The 19,869-nt window shown below is 41.2% G+C and overlaps 7 non-coding genes across 7 annotated transcripts; all 7 read left to right on the forward strand.

Moving 5' to 3' along the window:
* Window positions 1-6,562: 6,562 nt before the first annotated feature.
* On the forward strand, window positions 6,563-6,634 carry trnaq-uug. Its single transcript has one exon. It is a non-coding gene; the product is annotated as a tRNA-Gln (tRNA).
* A 225-nt stretch (window positions 6,635-6,859) lies between these two features.
* On the forward strand, window positions 6,860-6,931 carry trnaq-uug. Its single transcript has one exon. It is a non-coding gene; the product is annotated as a tRNA-Gln (tRNA).
* A 311-nt stretch (window positions 6,932-7,242) lies between these two features.
* On the forward strand, window positions 7,243-7,314 carry trnaq-uug. The gene has a single exon. It is a non-coding gene; the product is annotated as a tRNA-Gln (tRNA).
* Window positions 7,315-7,860: 546 nt separating this feature from the next.
* Window positions 7,861-7,932, forward strand: trnaq-uug. Its single transcript has one exon. It is a non-coding gene; the product is annotated as a tRNA-Gln (tRNA).
* A 1,256-nt stretch (window positions 7,933-9,188) lies between these two features.
* Window positions 9,189-9,260, forward strand: trnaq-uug. The gene has a single exon. It is a non-coding gene; the product is annotated as a tRNA-Gln (tRNA).
* Window positions 9,261-9,571: 311 nt separating this feature from the next.
* trnaq-uug lies at window positions 9,572-9,643 on the forward strand. Its single transcript has one exon. It is a non-coding gene; the product is annotated as a tRNA-Gln (tRNA).
* Window positions 9,644-9,868: 225 nt separating this feature from the next.
* On the forward strand, window positions 9,869-9,940 carry trnaq-uug. The gene has a single exon. It is a non-coding gene; the product is annotated as a tRNA-Gln (tRNA).
* Window positions 9,941-19,869: the final 9,929 nt, after the last annotated feature.

Here is a 19,869-nt window from a genome sequence, read left to right on the forward strand (position 1 = left end):
GCCTGCCACTCCGCGCCGAAGGAGGCGGTGAGCACGGCCCCAATTTCGCGGCCGCGGGCGGCGACCGGCGTGCCACCGATTCCGCGTCCCCGCACAGCTCCGGTGAAGCCAGCGTCCCCTGTCCCCGCACCAAGGCTGGCGGTGACGCCAGCGTGCCCTGTCCCTGCACCCAGGTCGGCGGTGAAGCCGACTCCCCCTGTCCCGGCACCCAGGCTGGCGGTGAAGCCAGCGTCCCCTGTCCCTGCACCTAAGCTGGCGGTGAAGCCAGCGTGCCCTGTCCCTGCACCCAGGTCGGCGGTGAAGCCGACTCCCCCTGTCCCCGGCAACCCAGGCTGGCGGTGAAGCCAGCGTCCCCTGTCCCTGCACCCAGGCTGGCGGTGAAGCCAGCGTGCCCTGTTCAGGCACCCAGGTGGGCGGGGAAGCCAGCGTCCCCTGTCCCTGCACCCAGGCTGGCGGTGAAGCCAGCGGCCCCTGTCCCTGCACCTAGGCTGGCGGTGAAGCCGGCGCCCCCTGTCCCTGCACCCAGGCTGGTGGTGAAGCCAGCGTCCCCTGTTCCGGCACCCAGACTGGCGGTGAAGCCAGCGTCCCCGGGCCCCGGACCCAGACTGGCGGTGAAGCCAGCGTCCCCGGGCCCCGGACCCAGACTGGCGGTGAAGCCAGCGTCCCCGGGCCCCGGACCCAGGCTGGCGGTGAAGCCAGCGTCCCCTGTCCCCGCACCCAGGCTGGCGGTGAAGCCAGCGTCCCCTGTCCCCGCACCCAGGCTGGCGGTACAGCCAGCGTCCCCTGCAGTTCCTGCGTCGGCGGAGAGACCGACGCCTGCAGCCCCTGTCCCAGGTCCCCTGTCGGCGGAGAGGCCGACACCGGCAGGCCCGGTACCTTTTGCCGGGGCGCCCGGGCGGCGTCGCCCACCGGGCCGGCCTCCGGAGAGACGCTGCGTACGTCGTCGCCCACCTGCTCGACCTCCGGAGAGCCGCGGGGGATGGGCTTCCTCTCCTGGTCCGTTGGGGTGGGGAGTAGGTCAGGCCGGGAGAAATCCCTGGCCTGAAATTTGCGATGGAGGTATGTGGAGGTGAGGGGGCTGGGAGAGCACCCTCACCTGCTATAGAGGATCAATCAGCACAGGTGAGAGCTGTTAGCTGATTGGTCCTCATGCTTAAAAGGCAGCGTGTGAGCTGCCTCAGGACTCAGACCTCAGGAAGGAGCTCAGGAAGACTGAGGCTCCAGAGACTCCCAGACACTGAGTGGAGGACTGGGCTGCAAAGCCAGTCTGCTTTAAGTTGAATTTATGTTTATGTGAATAAAGATGTTTAAGAGGAACACTTCCGTCTCTGGCTGTGTGTGGGAGAGCCCCGTGGCAAGGTCAATTGCCACAGAAATTAATGTTTTTTTCTGAGGGAATAGTTCCAGCAGGAGTAGAAATGGCTGTTGTTCCTTTTAGAATACATCAACTAACTTTTTTATAACACATTTAGGTCTCCCTGAATTTCTAGTGGTGGCAACTTCTTTTATCATTCTCATTCCTTGGAAAACAAGGTTAGGGTGTATCTCACTTGGTCCTCTGCAAACCAGTTGCATCCGCAGTCTGTATGTAGGCATCCCTGCAGCATTTCAACCAAATCGTGCTACTGGGTATGAAGAACTATCTACAGACCCTGCTGATTGGCCATCACAGTATGTGCATGTGCACACATATACACATACTTGTAGGTTAGATAGTACCCCAGAATTTGCATTGAAATACAGTGTATGAGTTGAAATCCTACATACATTTATTACACAATTAAATACATTACATTTGATCAAATTACTCAACACTTTTTATAACGTGAGGTTGGCAGCATTGTTACGATGCTGATAAAATTAATATTAGTTGTGTCTGGAAACTCGATTCTTGTGAAACATTATCACACAAATAAAATTACTGTTACCTAAAAATAAGTGAAATGTTAGGCTACAGCATTAGAAATTGTACTTACTCAGCTCAGGACATAGTCAATACAATCACAGAAAACCTCTATAATGTCAACTCTGTATCCATAGCTATAATTGGATACACAGTCTAACAAACGTAAGTGTTATACTTGCCCATAACTAAATCCAACACCTGACTGCACCAGTTTTCTCAGATGACAAAAAGGAATTTAGAAAAATGACCATGGTAAAAGCTTTCCCGACCGGTTTATGAAACAAAAAGTAACCGATCAATCAATCACATTTTATTTGTATAGCCCAATCTTAGGGATAGGCATAGGGACTCCGGGGAAGAAGTCAAGTCAGTAACATGTATTGATGAGACAATCATTTCTTTGATGTAAATATGTTATTGTTATATTGGCCTGCAAATTATTGTGGAGATTATTCTGGTTTTAAGACCATTTTTGTTGATTCTAACAAACTTGTTAAATGCTAGGACAGCAACAAGTGATTATTGTCTGAGAATTGTTTTTAATAATTCCAATATAATCAATAATATATTTAAACCGCTTTGTTTGTTTTGTTTGACCAATGTTGTAAAACCCAAACATATGTAGTTAACAATCACATAAAACAGAAAAAAAGCATAAAACCCTCACATTATAGAAGCTATAGGTGTTTTTCTTTCAGAATCTAAACATTGCTGCACATACTGTACTTTATCCTAAATACACCAATTAAAGATACACTTGAAGTCACTAATTTCTGTACAATCACTGTCTGCATGTTTTTATCAGCCTGTGTACTTGAAAGAGGGGCATCCTATTATACAAATGTTGACCACGGAGCAGAGAGAGGTCTGGTTATACGAGACTACACCAGCTCTCCTCATCACTCTTACAGATCAATTCCCCACCTCGTCCTCCTTTATCCACTCCTTCAGCCCTCACCCATTACACATTCTCATCTATCTCAGACACCCACTGAGTGTCACCTCAAAGGTACACTTGACATCATCATGTACAAATTCTACAAATTCTTCTCAGTACACCACTGCTACAGAGTTTTCTTTCTTTTTTCTCTTATCTTTTAAGCTAGTAGATAGGATTTTGAGTAGGACCTGTACCATAACAGATGACTTGGATTTCAATTCAATGTCTTCTACTGTCGATGATCAGTGTACAATGAAATGAAGTGTCCCAGTGGTACAAATAGTGACATAACTCACAGACAAGTGGACACTTACAATCTAATAAATTAATATAAAAACAAACACTGAATAGTACAAAGCAAATTAGCAAGCTATTAAAGCTGATGAGTAAATGTACTCAGTTTTATTGCACATGGTAATATTGCACAGTTAGAATAGTATTGCACTCGGTTAAGTTCTCTAATGGCACTTAAATAAATCAAATAAATAAATAAAAGCTTGTTTAAAGTATGGAAGTGTGAAGTTTTCCAGATCTAACTGCCACTTTTTTTACTATTGACCTAGGGAGGGCTGGAGACATACACTCCTTTTAGCCTGCCAGTGATGAGTTTCACCACGAGGTCACTCTGTCCTCAGAGATCCAGAGCTTCAGAATGCAGGCAGTCTGTTCTGCAGCAGCCTCGGTGAAGACCATGCAGTTTTCAGTCGCAAAATACAAAACAGCACTGCTGGGAAATCAGGCAGCCAAATTGTTCAAACTGGAAAAAGCTGACCAGACTTTCTGTGCTGCCAGAAATCCATCCCGTCGTCTGCAAGCAAGATTGTTGATCATTCAAGTAATTAATCAGGTGACCCTCCTTAACCCGAACATCACAACGAAAACCAATCTGGCAGATATCCAGCCTGCATCTGCAAGTTAGTCAGGGGTCTCATTTTGTTAAATTCAGGATTTTAATTTTACATAATAAACACAATATCTGTGCAGCGTGTAGATAGTGAACGCCTTAAAGTGAGGCATTACTGTTTTTTCATTACATCATCATTAAAGCGACATGAAAGAAAACAAACAGACGTTAAAAGTTAAAAGTTCAGTTTGAAGGATTTGGAGGCAATGAGTGGTGATATTGCAGACTGCAACCTACAAAACTTTCATCCCTCCTCCACATGCATGGAGGAGAGGCTACTTCAAGTAAAGTATAATGTTAAAGGTCCTCCCTAGAGCCAGTGTTTGGTAGAACTGTGTAGAAACATGATGGTGTATCATGGCAGACTCCATGGAAGTGGACCCACCCCTGATGAAAATATAAAGGGCTCATTCATTCATTGAATCATTCTTAGTTTCAGGTGAATATACACTCTTTAAAAGATAGATGTGAATAGTATGTTTCAAGTCTGCCTAGATATCCCTAAATCCTCCACACTGCTGCTTTAAAGGTGACACATTTCTGTAACAGAACATTTGTTCCCATGTTACCTACAGGATAAAGGGACTGGAAACTAAAGTTCAAGCACACTGCATGATTAGTATCACAGCTTGTTGATACCTTGCTCACAAATCTCTTATCTGAGATTCTTTCAGATCTTGCAATGCTCTGCTCTTTTGGGGTTTATTTTTGATGATGTTAGGGTCGGAAGGAATGTGAGGGCTGTGGCAAAACCTTCAGCTGTGCCGCTTGCACTCATCCATTGTGGATTTTGAGGTGGGCTCAGGATCATTATCCTGTTGTAAAAACCATCCTCTTTTTTATCTTCACCCTTTTTAACAGCCGGTTACAGCCAGCTGACATATAGTGAATGTTGTGACATATGACTCATAGAGATTTTACTGTTATTTAATTACATTTAAATACAATTTGTTCTATCCTCTACCAGTGACATGTTCTCAGAGCCACTGGCCGCAACACACACCCATAGCATGATCCACCCACGCCAGAACATTTTGAGAGGCTCTCGCTCATCGCCAAATAATTCTATTTAAACTTAAATGGTTCATAGGCTTTGTTTCCAAAAAAACATCAGACTTATTTAAATGCTGCTTTGGCAACCTTCAGGTGCTGTGGTGAGGGCGCAGAAAAGGTTTCTTCTGATGCGACCAGCATGAAGGTCATTTTAGTGCAGGTGCGGCTGCAGAGTAGATTTACTAATCCATTCTTCAAAATTTTCAAAGGTCTTGATTTGCAAAGCAAATCAGACTTCACGAAAGGAAGCCTGATTTGCAAAGCAAATACAACTTCAAGAAAGGACTGTCAGTCCTTTCGTGAAGTTGTCTCTGAGCGTTTTCTTGGTCTTACAGACGTCAATTTGACCTCCACCTTTCCTGTTACAGTATATTAATTTAAGATATATAATACACATTCAGTTGTTAGTTTATTTGGAACACCTAACTAATGCTAATTAACTCCAACCCAACTGTCCCGCAATAAAATCTCACTTCAGGAATGTTCTCATGTTCATTGTTTTCAGAGATGTGAATGATCGTAGACTATTTGTGATACTGTTCAACTCTACTGTATTTCACAAATAACACCCACCAGTGTCATGAAATGCAGTTCTACAGCACTACAGGTTGCAGATTGTAGCATATTGATTGTCCCTCAGACACCAGAATTACTGTGAAGAGGGTGCAAATGGCTAAAATTTCTATAACTCTTCCATAAACTGTAAAAATGTGTTTTTCAGACAGTGCTAGACTCTCTCTGCACGTTATTTATGACACCACTGTGACATGATGTATACACATATAAATAATGTAAAGATGGAATGACAGCGCTGAGTCCTACTCTCTTAAATCCAACTTCCTCTTTTCATCCTTCCATCACTTCCTCCAGCTTCCATCCTCCTTTCATCTTTTGTTTGAAAATATACCCATCTCTCTCTGTCTGTATATCTACCGGCTTATATGTTTTACTCCAATTTGTAGCATGATGCTTGCAGTGTGAATAGTGGAGCTTTGGCATAGGTCCGGCTGTGGATAAGAGAGAGGACAGAAGTCATGTAGAGAGTAGATGGATAAAACCTTGCAGCTGGATTAAAAAAGAAAACATTGTGCTATGTGAACCATGGTGATGCAGCCTCTGAAAATACTATAATGATATTATCAACAATTTGTTGTCTTCGGTCCCACTGGTGGTTGGTCTCTGGGGTTTGAAACATATCATATCTAATATAGCCAAAGCACAGATGTACAAGAGTTAATCTTTAGGCATAGCCAGTGGTAATAAGAAGCTAGATGAGACCTCAATTAAGAGTGCTCTTAATTGTGCGAGGATTCTGTTTTTACATACAAACAAATTCCAGATATTAAACATTGGTGAATGGTAGAATCGTCGTGACAACTGTGTAAGTGGGTTTAAGAAAGCATTTCTTCTAGAGAACTGTTGGTGAATGAGGCCAATTGGTGTTGCTTTTTCAACTATTTTGCCTGTATTCATCAGTAGTCTATAGCCTCTTTATCATTTTTTCTCTATAGTTTACTTGATGTCAACACAACTGTTACATCTCGTGGTTACACCTGCCGAAGATTACGGAGCTATGGTATTAACTCCCTCTTTGGCAGCTGAATCATATGTAACGCTAACAGCATCATATTATGGAGGATGACTGGCTGTCATACGGGTTCTCATCTGGTGGAGCTAGTGTTAAATGTATTTTATATCCTCTGTATCATTTATTCTATATAACTTACATCTAATCAACACATATATTTTATTGTGTGTGGGTTCCATGGTGTAATGGTCAGCACTCTGGACTTTGAATCCAGTGATCCGAGTTCAAGTCTCGGTGGAACCTTGTAATACTTGTTCATTCTCAATGAATGCATTATTTCAAGTCTTGGTTAATATAAGTGAGAGTGTTGCCAAAGATGGAACTAAGCATGTAGTCCCATTTGGGTTACAATCAATAACTGTTGCTTTTTCAACTACTTTATCTCTTTTCATCAGTTTTCTATATCCTCAATATCATTTATTCTATATAACCTAAATCTGTTCAACACATATATTGGTGTGTGTAGAGGGTTCCATGGTGTAATGGTCAGCACTCTGGACTTTGAATCCAGTGATCCGAGTTCAAGTCTCGGTGGAACCTGAGTGAGTCAAATGACTATTGTCCTCCAGTCAATTAAACTGTCCAATTCTGAAAGTAAAGAGACTTTTGCAGCTTTCATAGCTAAAGACCACCGGGTTCCACCACCTGCCGAAGATTACGGAGCTAAGGTATTAACTCCCTCTTTGGCAGCTGAATCATATGTAAAACTAACAGCATCATATTATGGAGGATGACTGGCGGTCATATGGGTTCTCATCTGGTGGAGTTAGTGTTAAATGTATTTTATATCCTCTGTATCATTTACTCTGTATAACTTACATCTTTTCAACACATATATAGTAGGATGAGTGGGTTCCATGGTGTAATGGTCAGCACTCTGGACTTTGAATCCAGTGATCCGAGTTCAAGTCTCGGTGGAACCTTGTAACACTTGTTCATTCTCACTGAATTAATTAATTCTAGTCTCAGTCAATTTAAGAGACAGTGTGGCCAAAGACAGAACCAAGCATTTTGTCCCATTTGGGTTACAATCAATATGTGTTGCTTTTTCAACTACTTTATCTCTTTTCATCAGTTTTCTATATCCTCTCTATCATTTATTCTGTATATCCTAAATCTGATCAACACATATCAAGTCTCAGTGGAACCTGAGTTGAAACATGTAATTTAACACTATTGACATCCTGTCAATTAAACTGTCCAATTCTGAAAGTAAAGAGACTTTTGCAGCTTTCATAGCTAAAGACCACCGGGTTCCACCACCTGCTGAAGATTATGGAGCTAAGGTATTAACTCCCTCTTTGGCAGCTGAATCATATATAACACTAACAGCATCATATTATGGAGGATGACTGGCTGTCATACGGGTTCTCATCTGGTGGAGCTAGTGTTAAATGTATTTTATATCCTCTGCATCATTTATTCTATATAACTTACATCTAATCAACACATATATTTTATTGGGATTGGGTTCCATGGTGTAATGGTCAGCACTCTGGACTTTGAATCCAGTGATCCGAGTTCAAGTCTCGGTGGAACCTTGTAATATCTGCTCATTCTCAATGAATGCATTAGTTCAAGGCTTGGTTAATATAAGTGAGAGGGTTGCCAAAGTGAGAGGGTTGCCAAAGATGGAACCAAGCATGTGGTCCCATTTGGGTTACAATCAATAAGTGTTGCTTTTTCAACTACTTTATCTTTTTTCATCAGTTTTCCATATCCTCAATATCATGTATTCTATATAACCAAAATCTGTTCAACACATATAGTGTGTCATGTAGTGCAGTGGTCACCAGCCTTTTCGAGCCCAAGATCACTTTTTAATTCCAAACGTAAGCCGAGATCTACCACCCTGATATCTTCCAAAAAACCCACTTAGGAGGGTCACACTTATTATTTTTTGCAATTTCTGTTAAAGGCTGAATGTACAAGAAATAAATATACACAAAGAAGGGCAGTTGTGCAACTTTTTCTATTTAATGCACAATATTCAAATTAATATCAATTCATATTAACAATGCTCAATATGTAGGTTGTCAGTTCCACAACATGTTCTGCAGAGGAGCATCTACTGCAGCACAATGTTTTTACATAAAGGCTTTGATTTGAATATGGCCACAAAAATGATTATTGCCCTGTATGAAAGAAGTCCCTTGTACTCAAATAAATACCAGTACTACACAGTATGAAGCCATGCATCTTCTGCTCCTGCAAATATTTCACAATAACTTTTTAAACAACGGAATGGATTCCATCAACAGAAATGCTGGAGTGCTTTTATTTTGAAAAGGCATACAGAAAGTGCTGCAACCATTTGTCTGTGACATAAATTCATCAGATAAACATTAAAACTCAGGTGAAAGATAATTTTCTCTGTTTATTCTGCTGTGAACCACAATGTTTATCTGTCTACGACACAAATGTTTTTACAACACTTTCCGAACCCGTTTCAAAGTAAAAGCACTCCAGCGGTTCACCTTCTGAATCCACTCATTTGTTCCAACGGGGCTTTGATTGTTATCGACAGACCGAAAGATGCGTGTCTTCATACCGTAGAGTCCTGACATTTACTTTAGTACATAAACCAACTTGTTCTTGAAGGAAATGCAGGAGATAAACCTGCAACTCCACCGCCAGTAGCGGACACACAGCGCGTGTGAAGAACAGACAACCGACACACAGCTGATCTGCGGCGCGACGACAGCCAGTGAGTCCAGAGAGTTGGGGGATCGACAGGGAAGACTGCGAGATCGACCGGTAGATCGCGATAGACGGGTTGGCGACCACTGATGTAGTGGGTTCCATGGTGTAATGGTCAGCACTCTGGACTTTGAATCCAGTGATCCGAGTTCAAGTCTCGGTGGAACCTGTGTGAGTCAAATGACTATTGACCTCCTGTCAATTAAACTGTCCAACTCTGAAAGCAAAGAGACTTTTGCAGCTTTCATAGCTAAAGACCACGGGTTTCCACCACCTGCTGAAGATTATGGAGCTATGGTATTAACTCCCTCTTTGGCAGCTGAATCATATGTAACACTAATAGCATCATATTATGGAGGATGACTGGCTGTCATACGGGTTCTCATCTGGTGGAGCTAGTGTTAAATGTATTTTATATCCTCTGCATCATTTATTCTATATAACTTACATCTAATCAACACATATATTTTATTGGGATTGGGTTCCATGGTGTAATGGTCAGCACTCTGGACTTTGAATCCAGTGATCCGAGTTCAAGTCTCGGTGGAACCTTGTAATATTTGTTCATTCTCACTGAATGCATTAGTTCAAGGCTTGGTTAACATAAGTGAGAGTGTTGCCAAATATGTAACCAAGCATGTAGTCCCATTTGGGTTACAATGAATAACTGTTGCTTTTTCAACTACTTTATCTCTTTTCATCAGTTTTCTTTATCCTCAATATCATTTATTCTATATAACCTAAATCTGTTCAACACATATATTGGTTCATGTAGTGGGTTCCATGGTGTAATGGTCAGCACTCTGGACTTTGAATCCAGTGATCCGAGTTCAAGTCTCGGTGGAACCTGAGTGAGTCAAATGACAATTATACTGTCCAATTCTGAAAGCAAAGAGACTTTTGCAGCTTTCATAGCTAAAGACCACCGGGTTCCACCACCTGCTGAAGATTATGGAGCTATGGTATTAACTCCCTCTTTGGCAGCTGAATCATATGTAACACTAACAGCATCATATTATGGAGGATGACTGGTGGTCATATGGGTTCTCATCTGGTGGAGTTAGTGTTAAATGTATTTTATATCCTCTGTATCATTTATTCTATATAACTTACATCTAATCAACACATATATTTTATTGTGAGTGGGTTCCATGGTGTAATGGTCAGCACTCTAGACTTTGAATCCAGTGATCTGAATTCAAGTCTTGGTGGAACCTTGTAATACTTGTTCATTCCAAATAGTGTCCTGTCAATTAAACTCTTAAAAGATAATGTCCAAGTCTGTGAAAGCATTCATACCCACAGACTGATGGTTTTCACCACCTACTGGAGGTCATGGTATAAACTCCCATTATTGGTTCAGAAACATCTACAGAGGCTGTTACAAAGCAGGATTTACTTCAGGGTTATCAGCAGTTGTGGCTGGTTAACATCCTTAGACAAAAATGACTGTATAATGTCTATAAGTTATGAGAAATAGAGTTGGTTAAATAAGTGTATTTTATTGCTCCCCCTGTTTGGTGAGTTTCGGCATGGAACATCTCTCGGAAAAATGCAAACGGCATGAAAGTTACCACAATCACTTAGACACAATGAGGCTACTTTTTTGTAGCAGGCTTAGCATTGCTCTGCAGCTCGATGAAGGCTACACGATTGGCATATAGTGTGTTACAGTACAGTACTTGTGCGACTGTCATCGTCCCTTCTACACTCTCCCCGTGGCTTTAACCAAGAAACACGACCCTGAAATGTGACAGTGTTGAGGTCTGTACTGCATCCCGGCATAATGGATTATAAATGATTGTCTGGGTGCAGAGGGATATTGGTTACTTTTGGTTGTGGCCTGCACACTATTGATTGTACGTTTAGGGCTCTTCTGACATAGCTCCCTGTTGGCTATCATCAAAACCTGTTGGATCTGACTTCAGATTATTATTGACATTTTCACAGATTCTATTTGCACGACTTGAAGTCAAGGTCTACACATATGATGTTGATTGGGTTATAGGATTTCATCCAATCTTTACTTGTTTATGTGATTCATCTTCTTTGTAAAACCTTCTGTAATAAGTTACATTTGGATGACTTAACATCTGGTTATTATTTGGCCATTTGATCTTGTAACTGTTAGATTGTGTTTTACACATCTGGTTAACCATGTAGGCAGATGGCTCTTAAATTAAATCACAGTGCTCCCTCGGTAGTGTAATTTAACAAATAATACAATATGTATTTTTCTTTTAATAAGCTCAATAATCTCCAATTGTTGATGTTCTATTTGAATCTCTTAAATTCCTTTTCAATTTGACTTGTTAAGCAGGACTTTGGTTTTTTAAATCCTGAAGAAACAGCAGTAATATTATTCACTCATCACCGCTTTGGCCCATTTCCAGGGAATAGAGAAGGAAACAGAGTCATTTAAGTTCGAGATAAGATCGTCTCTTGAGTTTTTATCCATTTCATGTTGGATTGCTTGATGATTTAAAAATAAGAAAAAAACATCTCCAACATTTAAACTGTTTACTTGTACGTATCTTTAAGGTGATCGGGACATAGTCTGATAATTGGCTCAATGTTACACCCACTAATTCTGATTTGTTCCAGATAACAACAACATATCCAGCCTTGTGTAGCTGCCATGCTCCTGCGAGATGAAATGTACAATCCTTTCATCTGGGGTGTTACCGCCACATATCCACCAAGCCCAGTTCGCCCATCACTCCCAGAAGAGAGTGAGACAAAGTCTGCATTTACATCTGTGTGGCATCATCTTACCTGCAATTCATGTCTCAAGAAGATGCAATAATCTGATAAAAAAGAAAAAAGAACAGAAAGTGACTCAGCATCAGATAAAATTGTCTTCAAGCAGCTGAACTGTGCACATTTTTCAATGTAAGAGCGTCAGTGAATTTCTTTCAAGCTGATCTGAAAAGTTTACAACAAACTTCTTAAATAGCTCTGATCCCAGAGGCTTTGTGCTACTCCGCCCAATGCATAGCAAGCAGCTTGCTGCCACTGACACTGTCTAACACCTCCTCACAAGGATCACCGTGTTTTTAATATAAATGTGTTTGTTCCTTTTGGAAGAAATATGTTAAATTTGAACAGTCTCCGGAGTCAGCAGATTCAAATACATCCACAAGCAGAGATGCACAGCAGCTGTCCACTCCGTGCTTGGCAACCAAAAAGCTTTCTAATGAAACTCAGTGACAGCCGAGGCTGGTAAGAGATTCACACAGTCTCTGGGGAAACAGTGCATTCAGCTGGTTATTGGAGCGAACCCATGGATGAAGGACAAAGATTTTATGTAGTTCCCTGGCCAATGAGGCAAACCTCCTCATGAACAGAGGGATGTAGAGCACAAAGAGTGAATGTCAGAGCCAAGAATGTTTGCGGTCAGTCAGCCTCCCTCCACTGTGACCCAGGGGGGGGGATGTAATGAAGAGTAATAAGAGATGAGATGGGCTGAGGAAAGGAGGGATAAAACTTATTTGAGTTGTTGCACAGAAAACCTGACATGTCCAGTACCACACTGCTGCAAGAGAAGAGCTAATGAGAACACACAAAGACCTTCAAGAAAGCAGGCCAGAGCAACTCCAGACAAGCAGACAGACAGAGAGAGATTTCTGGAATATTAGATAGATCATTTTTGTGAATTTCTTAATGCAGAGATCTTGATAAAAAAAAACAGTCCCTTAGAGGACTGATATCTATGTGTGTGTGTGTGTGTGTGTGTAATTCAGAGCAGCTTGATAGAATTTGAGGGGACTAATGGGCCTTAATGTGCTCTAACTGTACTTTAACTTGCTGAGTAGTGTTATAAGAACATACAAAATTTGCATTTATGTGCCATTAGTATGACTAAAAACCTTTAGGGAACATCCCTGCTCTGTTTTGTTATTCACAAATTGCTCTTGAGGTATACAAGTTGTGAAATGAACAGCCATTAACCAATAGGCAACTTGGGTCAATGGACAAAGACATCATTTTGTCATGACTCTCTGGACTTTAACTCTTAGATGAAGAGTATTTTGGTTTTGATTATTGACTCTTTGTTTATGGACTTTTCTTGTGTCTCCTTGTGTTTAGGTTTGTGTTCATTTTTGTCTTTCTGAGTTCTGTGTTGCCGGTTTTATTTTTGAAGTTTTGCTCCTCGTTAGTTTCTAACTTGACTTCTTGTCTTTGTCCGGTTTCCCGCCCCTGTGATTGTCTGCATCTGTTCCTCATGTCTTTTACCTGTGTCCAATTATCCCTGCCTCCCCTGTGTATATAAGTCTCCGTGCTTCCCTTTGTCTCTGTCAGTCTGTTGTCTTACATCGTTCACCTTCAGATCATTTGCTTTATGCTCCTATGTTTATATGATTTGCAGTCGTAGGCTACTACATTTTTCTTTTGATACCAGCATGTGAGCTTCCCACTCTGTCGTTAGAAGAATTTGGCTGCCGTGTGATTATGATGATTTTACCTTTTTACATCTGTTGTCTCTGGCAGACAATACTGTGATAGTTTACAGTTGAGAAGAGAGCGGCAACTTTTCTGGAATTAGAATTCTTGTTGTAATTGTGAAGGAATTTTTGACCATCCTCACACATTACATCTGTACTACACCATTAGGAGAATAGAGCCTGTCTCATTCCACACATATTCCTTTCTCTCCAAACACTACCAAAGGTCAGGTTATAGATGAAGGGCCAAATACCAGTACATTGTATTGTCTACACTCATGGACTTTTATATCTAATTCAGACACCCCAGACAGAGAGGCACCATCTCTCACTCTTTTCTAAATTATATCAGTAGCAAGACGTAAGGACACAATGTGATGTAGGAATGCATGCTTTAGGCTTAACGATCCAATAGGAGGCGAACACCTACATGTAACAGAGGGAGTGACAGCCATTCATTCCTTTCATGGATGTGCTGTTGGAATGGGGGATGCAAGTAGAGGGAGATATATGGGGATGCTGTGGGAGACATCTTCAGACTTTGGGGTGACAATTGCTCATGTTACTCTGTTAGCGTTTGTATATTGTTTCACCTTCTGGTGCATCAAGTCTACATCAAAACCTTCTGTATAAGACATCAAGCTGCTGCCTGAGTTCTCCTTGAACCAGCTTTCAGAAAACTTCCATCAATGTATTAAGTTGAGTAATTAAAATTAGTCTAAAACTTGCATAAAAAACATGTAAATTGTAATATATATAACAACCACTTGTTGTAGGTGTCTGCAGTGAAAGTACAGTTTGGAGCAGGTAGGCTATAGGACTTTACAGATTAAACTCAACACAGCATCACCTTTAAAATGATGAAGATTTTTTCAAATGTTAAACTTAGGTGTTAATCTGACCATATAAAAGATATGGTGTTTCCTTATCTTTAACAGGATACACACGCCTTCACACAGAACACTTGGTATCAAGATGAGAACACAATTTAGCAAGCTAGCAGGCGGGTAGCCTAATGTAGAAAATACAAATGCATGATGTCAGAAGGAAAACATGAATCTGTTTTATGAACATATTCCTCAGATGTGTAACTATATGTGACTAAAACAATATATGAACCCATAAGAAAATTAACTTTTTTGTCGCAGCTCATGAACTTAGAGCTTTCAGAGAATTCTGAGGTCCAAACATTAGAACAAATGCATTTTTGGTTTCATAAATAAGCTCAACAATTATTTGAGGTGCTAAATATCAGATTTTCAGTGGATCACATCTAATTTGTGAAGTTGGCTTTATTCCAATGACACCAAGTATTTTATATAACTCCTTTTCATACAACCTTTTCTAAATCACATCATATTTATTTATTATTCACATGGGGTACTCATTTTATAATTTTCAACACAAAGCACTAGTGAGGCAGCTTCCTACAATAGCGTTCAAATAACGTTATACGCTCAGGGACAACATAGACTTCATGCAAATTATAAGGTAGATTTATTTAATAAAACAGTGCAGAAAACAGGAATTCATTATTTGATATTTTGAAATGCAGTTGAATAAAGGCTACTTTTTGTTCAAATTTCAAGATGAATGAATGATGAATCCACAACCTAAAACGGCTGGTGAAAGAATACTGAGGGAATGCTGTGCCGCCCCTGCAGCTCCTCTGATCTACAGTGGGGGAAAACTTGAAAAACTGAGTAAACTTCTCAATAAAACTGCCAGAGGGGGGCTGTTCAGAGAGTACCCCCTGATGGTCTAACCACTGCTAATGGATACCTTTGAGGTGAAATCTTTGTTTCAGGCTGAGATGGCTGCCACCTCATTGTTTTTGATGCCTTTGTCACTCTGGAAACTTCCAGCTGGTTCTCCATGGCATCCACATCAATGTGAATAGAAAAATCTAAATGAGCTCCTTCAGCATAGGAAACACTGGCCCATACTTTATGAAAAGAAAGGATAAAATGGCTATAATTCATTGAGTCAGCAACATTTAAGGCGATGCTACATAAATGAACCTAGGCAGACCACATAAATATATAAAGAAACAGAACATTTTATTCTCCTGACACAATCCAGAACTGATGTAAATTCTCACAGGATCATCTGAGCTCCTGATTTCTTCTACGCCACATTTGTCCATTCAGGAGTCCTACTGAACAACGATCACATTGAACTTATAGTTCACAGTCTCATAAATACTGTACAATTATCATGTTGTGTGACATGTATTTAATAACATAAGTTACATATTGTACGTAGTTATGTATAGGTGTAGCCTTTCTAGGCTCAACTAAGGATGCAGTCATAGCCTCACTGGGTCTCTTCAGTACCGCTTCTGCTGCATAAACACCCCTAATTCAATAAGCAGCCCAGCCACTGGGTCAAGCGTAATGACACACCACATGTTGCATATGCTCCTGAATGGATCAATGTGCTTAACATAGCTGGACACCGCGCAGACTGGGCAGAGGAGATGAGACACTGTGTCCTCCTCAGAGTTGTGAGCCTGAGGAATGAATCCATCCAAAGTCATAACTCTCAATGTAATCTAAAGCAGCTCGGGATGCCCATAAAGTCGGGTTAGCCAAACGTGCACATGCTAGACTACCAGTGGATAATTCCTTACCACTCCTGTCTGACACTTGAGGACTGAGAGTGGATGAGTGTCAGAGTCAGAATTAGCAGCATGAATCCATGCACCTAACTTTTTGTCAACAGGCTGCGGCGGTGTTCATGCGTTTATCATCTTTTAATGGCTACATACACCATAATAATGCTGCAGCTGCAATAGGTGAATGCAAGAGATATAAATAATATATAATAATAAAGTATTTGTATTTGTTTTTCAGTTTACCAGATATTGGCGGATAGACCAAAGGAGTAGAATTTGGAACCTGTTCAAAACAGATATGAATTATTTTAATCATTAATTGACAGTTCCAATTCCATGTACAGCATGTCTGCCAGGAGCTTCCTAAGGCAGCAAGGACAAATGCTGGGGGCCAAAAAGAGAGACAGCAAAAAAGGGAAAAAAAGGAATTGGTGGAATGAGGAGTACGTGCAAAATCAGGTTTGAAATACTTCACAAAAACACACATACACTGAGATGCTACAAAAAGCTGCTTTCAGACCTGCACTCAAATCCAAATGATCTCCTGACATTCTCCAAATGGGCTCTGGAGAAACTTCGAAGGAACCCACGTGAGAACACCACAGGATTCACTGTGAGTAGGCGTGTGGATGACATTTCTAACATGAAAAAAACCCCAAAATGATTGATGCAACATTACAGACAGAAACTAAGAAAGATAAGCCATTCACTTTCTGACAGGCATAGTTAAAGTGTCTAATCATTTCTTAAAAATTAGTTATTATCAATGACACTTCACATTGCTTCTGTTCTTGAGATAATTCTCTTTGAAGCTGATTCCAAAATTCATCTCATTAGTTATTCATTGGAAGCGCCATGCTAAATGCACCATCTACTCTAAGTACAGTTTGGGGAATTGCATTGTATGCTGTTGTATGTGAATGAATAAGAGCAAGACAGAAGCATGAAAAGCAATTACAGAAGTTTGTGGAAAGGAAGCTAAGCATGAATTTTCTGATTTATTCAAATAAGATCAAGGTTGGATAAATGAAATAAAAGCGGCTGAACTTACATGTGAGTGTGTGTGTTAATGTGTGTGTGCGTGCAGCTGACAGCAGCCAACAGCGGCACACTTTCATTTCCAATCAGTCAGAGGAGTTTCAGCAGAGTCACGACCCAAAGATCCATACAATGGCCTTCTGGCTTTCCAACAGGACGAGGAAACAAGAGGAGAAACAAGAGGAGAAGTGGGCAGCGCCAATACAAATAAAGGAATAGTTAATAATTTGAAAATGGCAGAGTACTGACTCTATAATAACTGCCACTATTACTCTGTAAGTAAACAGACAGGTCATGCTTCCTTTTCTTTACTGTAGAAATCAGTACATTTACCTCAGATATTTCTGATACAACACTGACCCTACAATACATTTTTGTCCTCATAGGGAACATGAGTTTGAGACCTTTAGGTCCAGTACCATTTCTGTGTAAGTCCCACTGTACTGTCAAAAAGGCATCCTGTGCTTTCTAGTGATGCCAACAGAGCACATTGGCTTCCATATGTTATGGAAACATTGGAAGTATGCAATCATCTTTTTTTTTTGGCTGATATAATGTTTTTGTCGCTATGAATCAAACTGTTTCTTCAAAGTGAGAGGGCTACATTCAATTTAGTAAGATTAAAGAAATGTATGGTAATTTTTTTTAGCTTTCAAAACCCAACTTTTATTCAACGTCATTTGTAGTGTGCAGCAGGACTAACTCCCTTTTTAACCAATTTCCATTCTTCAGGAGGCAGAGTGCTGAGTGAGTTAGAAAAGATTTTACTCTATACCTCTTACCCTTTGTGGCAGGGGAATCAGATTTAGAGGCGTCAAAAGATGAGGTGGAGGAAGGCCAGACAGTAGAAGAGGAAAGTGAAAGCTTAGAGGAGGACACGTCAGCCTTTGAGAAGCCTGACATAAACACCCATCTCTGGTGATCAGTTCATAGGTGGACAGCTCTTAGTAAGCCAAGTCATGTCACATCAAGTTTATTTAGAAGGAATAATAGGGCCCATTCCCAATTCCTCTCCCTTGGCCCTAACCCCAGATATGAAGTGCCCCTCCCTGGGAGTGTGTCCCCCTCCAAACGGAGCCACAAGGGAGAGTGCGACAAAATCTTCCCCCTGGAATTGGGACACCAACGTTTTTTACAGTGACAAACAATATCAACAAACAATATTATATTAACAACCGTTATCAACCAACATTCTAATAGTGACACATGTGACAACTGCAGGACCGACGGGACTATACACAACTCAACTCAATACACAGTCAGTGTGTTTATTGTTTATCGGTTATTTCAATTTAACATTAGTCCTGTCCATAGAAAAACGTCTGCCCCACACTGAAAATGTTAGAACATGAGCTGGATAGTTTTATTCGTCATTTTGATTCGCTTCGTCCATTTGTAAATGATTCGGGATATTTCCATCTACCCCTTCGTTTTTTTAAGGGGGTCCTGAATACACTACAGTTTAAGGTGTTGTGTTTGAAGGGCTGGATGGCCACTACCCCCTACATCACATAGAGAAATGGGAAAACACTACCCCTTCACAGCCACGTGCAAACAAAGGGGTAGGGCCAAGTGGTAGGGCTAAGGGGTGATGAATGGAAGGGAAACAAGATCCCACAGGACTTAAAGCATTTGTGCCAGATCAAATTATCTGGTCCTTGATTTTCAAGTTTACAAGGGCCAGAATATGTTCACTGACCAACAGCTGGGAGTCAGAGGGAATGCAGTTGCTTGGACGGCACAGTCTCTTCCGAGTGGAGCGCACCTCTGCCATAGCACTGGACCGTTTGAAAGAAAATGGCCTCCTGTGAACGGGGGACCATCAGGACACTAAGCTACAAAAACAAGCTAGAACGTCTAAATGGATTTTCCGGATGCAGCAGCAGGACAATATCGGGCTTCTAAGGCCTTCCTGTGTCCATGGGATAGAGATCAGGGAAGGCTGCATGAGATGGTCAGCAATAAAGAAGTACAGAGGAACTGCGCCAAGATTTGCCGTTGTTGGCTGAACAAAAACAAATTGAGGGGTTAATTTGTGCTACTGCGTGACCAGCTTTTACTCAATGTCAAGCTGCATGAGAAAATGTACCATTTTTACAGTCAGGCATTTCTTTGACCTGGCTGGCACAAACAGCAAAGAGAAGAGAAGGAGAGGTTGAATTGACTTCAAATTGCTGCCGGCTAAAGGAATGATTGCCCAGACACAGAGTGGTCAAGGTGAATGGGTTGACAAGGTGGTCAGTGAGGATGCGATGAGCAGAGACGATGAAGAGTGCATGCCAATAAAGAGGAGACCTATTGATCCACAGCCCAATGATTTCAAAATATACAGGTCACGCGATTTGCTAAGGATTGTGGAGGCAGTTCAGCAGGTGCCGGACAGAACGATGCAACTCAGTCTTGTGGTGTGACCCATGGTTCTCTCCTTTTTTTCACGCCTGCATTTTGTGTCCTTCTGTCTTTCGTTATGAATCACGTTGGGATATCTGCTCTTGAAAGGTGCTATGTATGTAAACTGATTCAAGACTTTACTTACAACAACTACAGTTTTATGTATGTGCTCTTGTCAAATAGTTCAGTCTTGTTGTCTGTCTAAGATATTTGATGTGACCTATAAACAACACACAGTGTTTATACTTTTTGGAGAGCCTTTTAGAAATGAACAATGTTAATTGATT

This window comes from Hippoglossus hippoglossus, chromosome 23, assembly GCF_009819705.1.
Source record: "Hippoglossus hippoglossus isolate fHipHip1 chromosome 23, fHipHip1.pri, whole genome shotgun sequence".
Classification (NCBI taxonomy): Eukaryota; Metazoa; Chordata; class Actinopteri; order Pleuronectiformes; family Pleuronectidae; genus Hippoglossus; species Hippoglossus hippoglossus.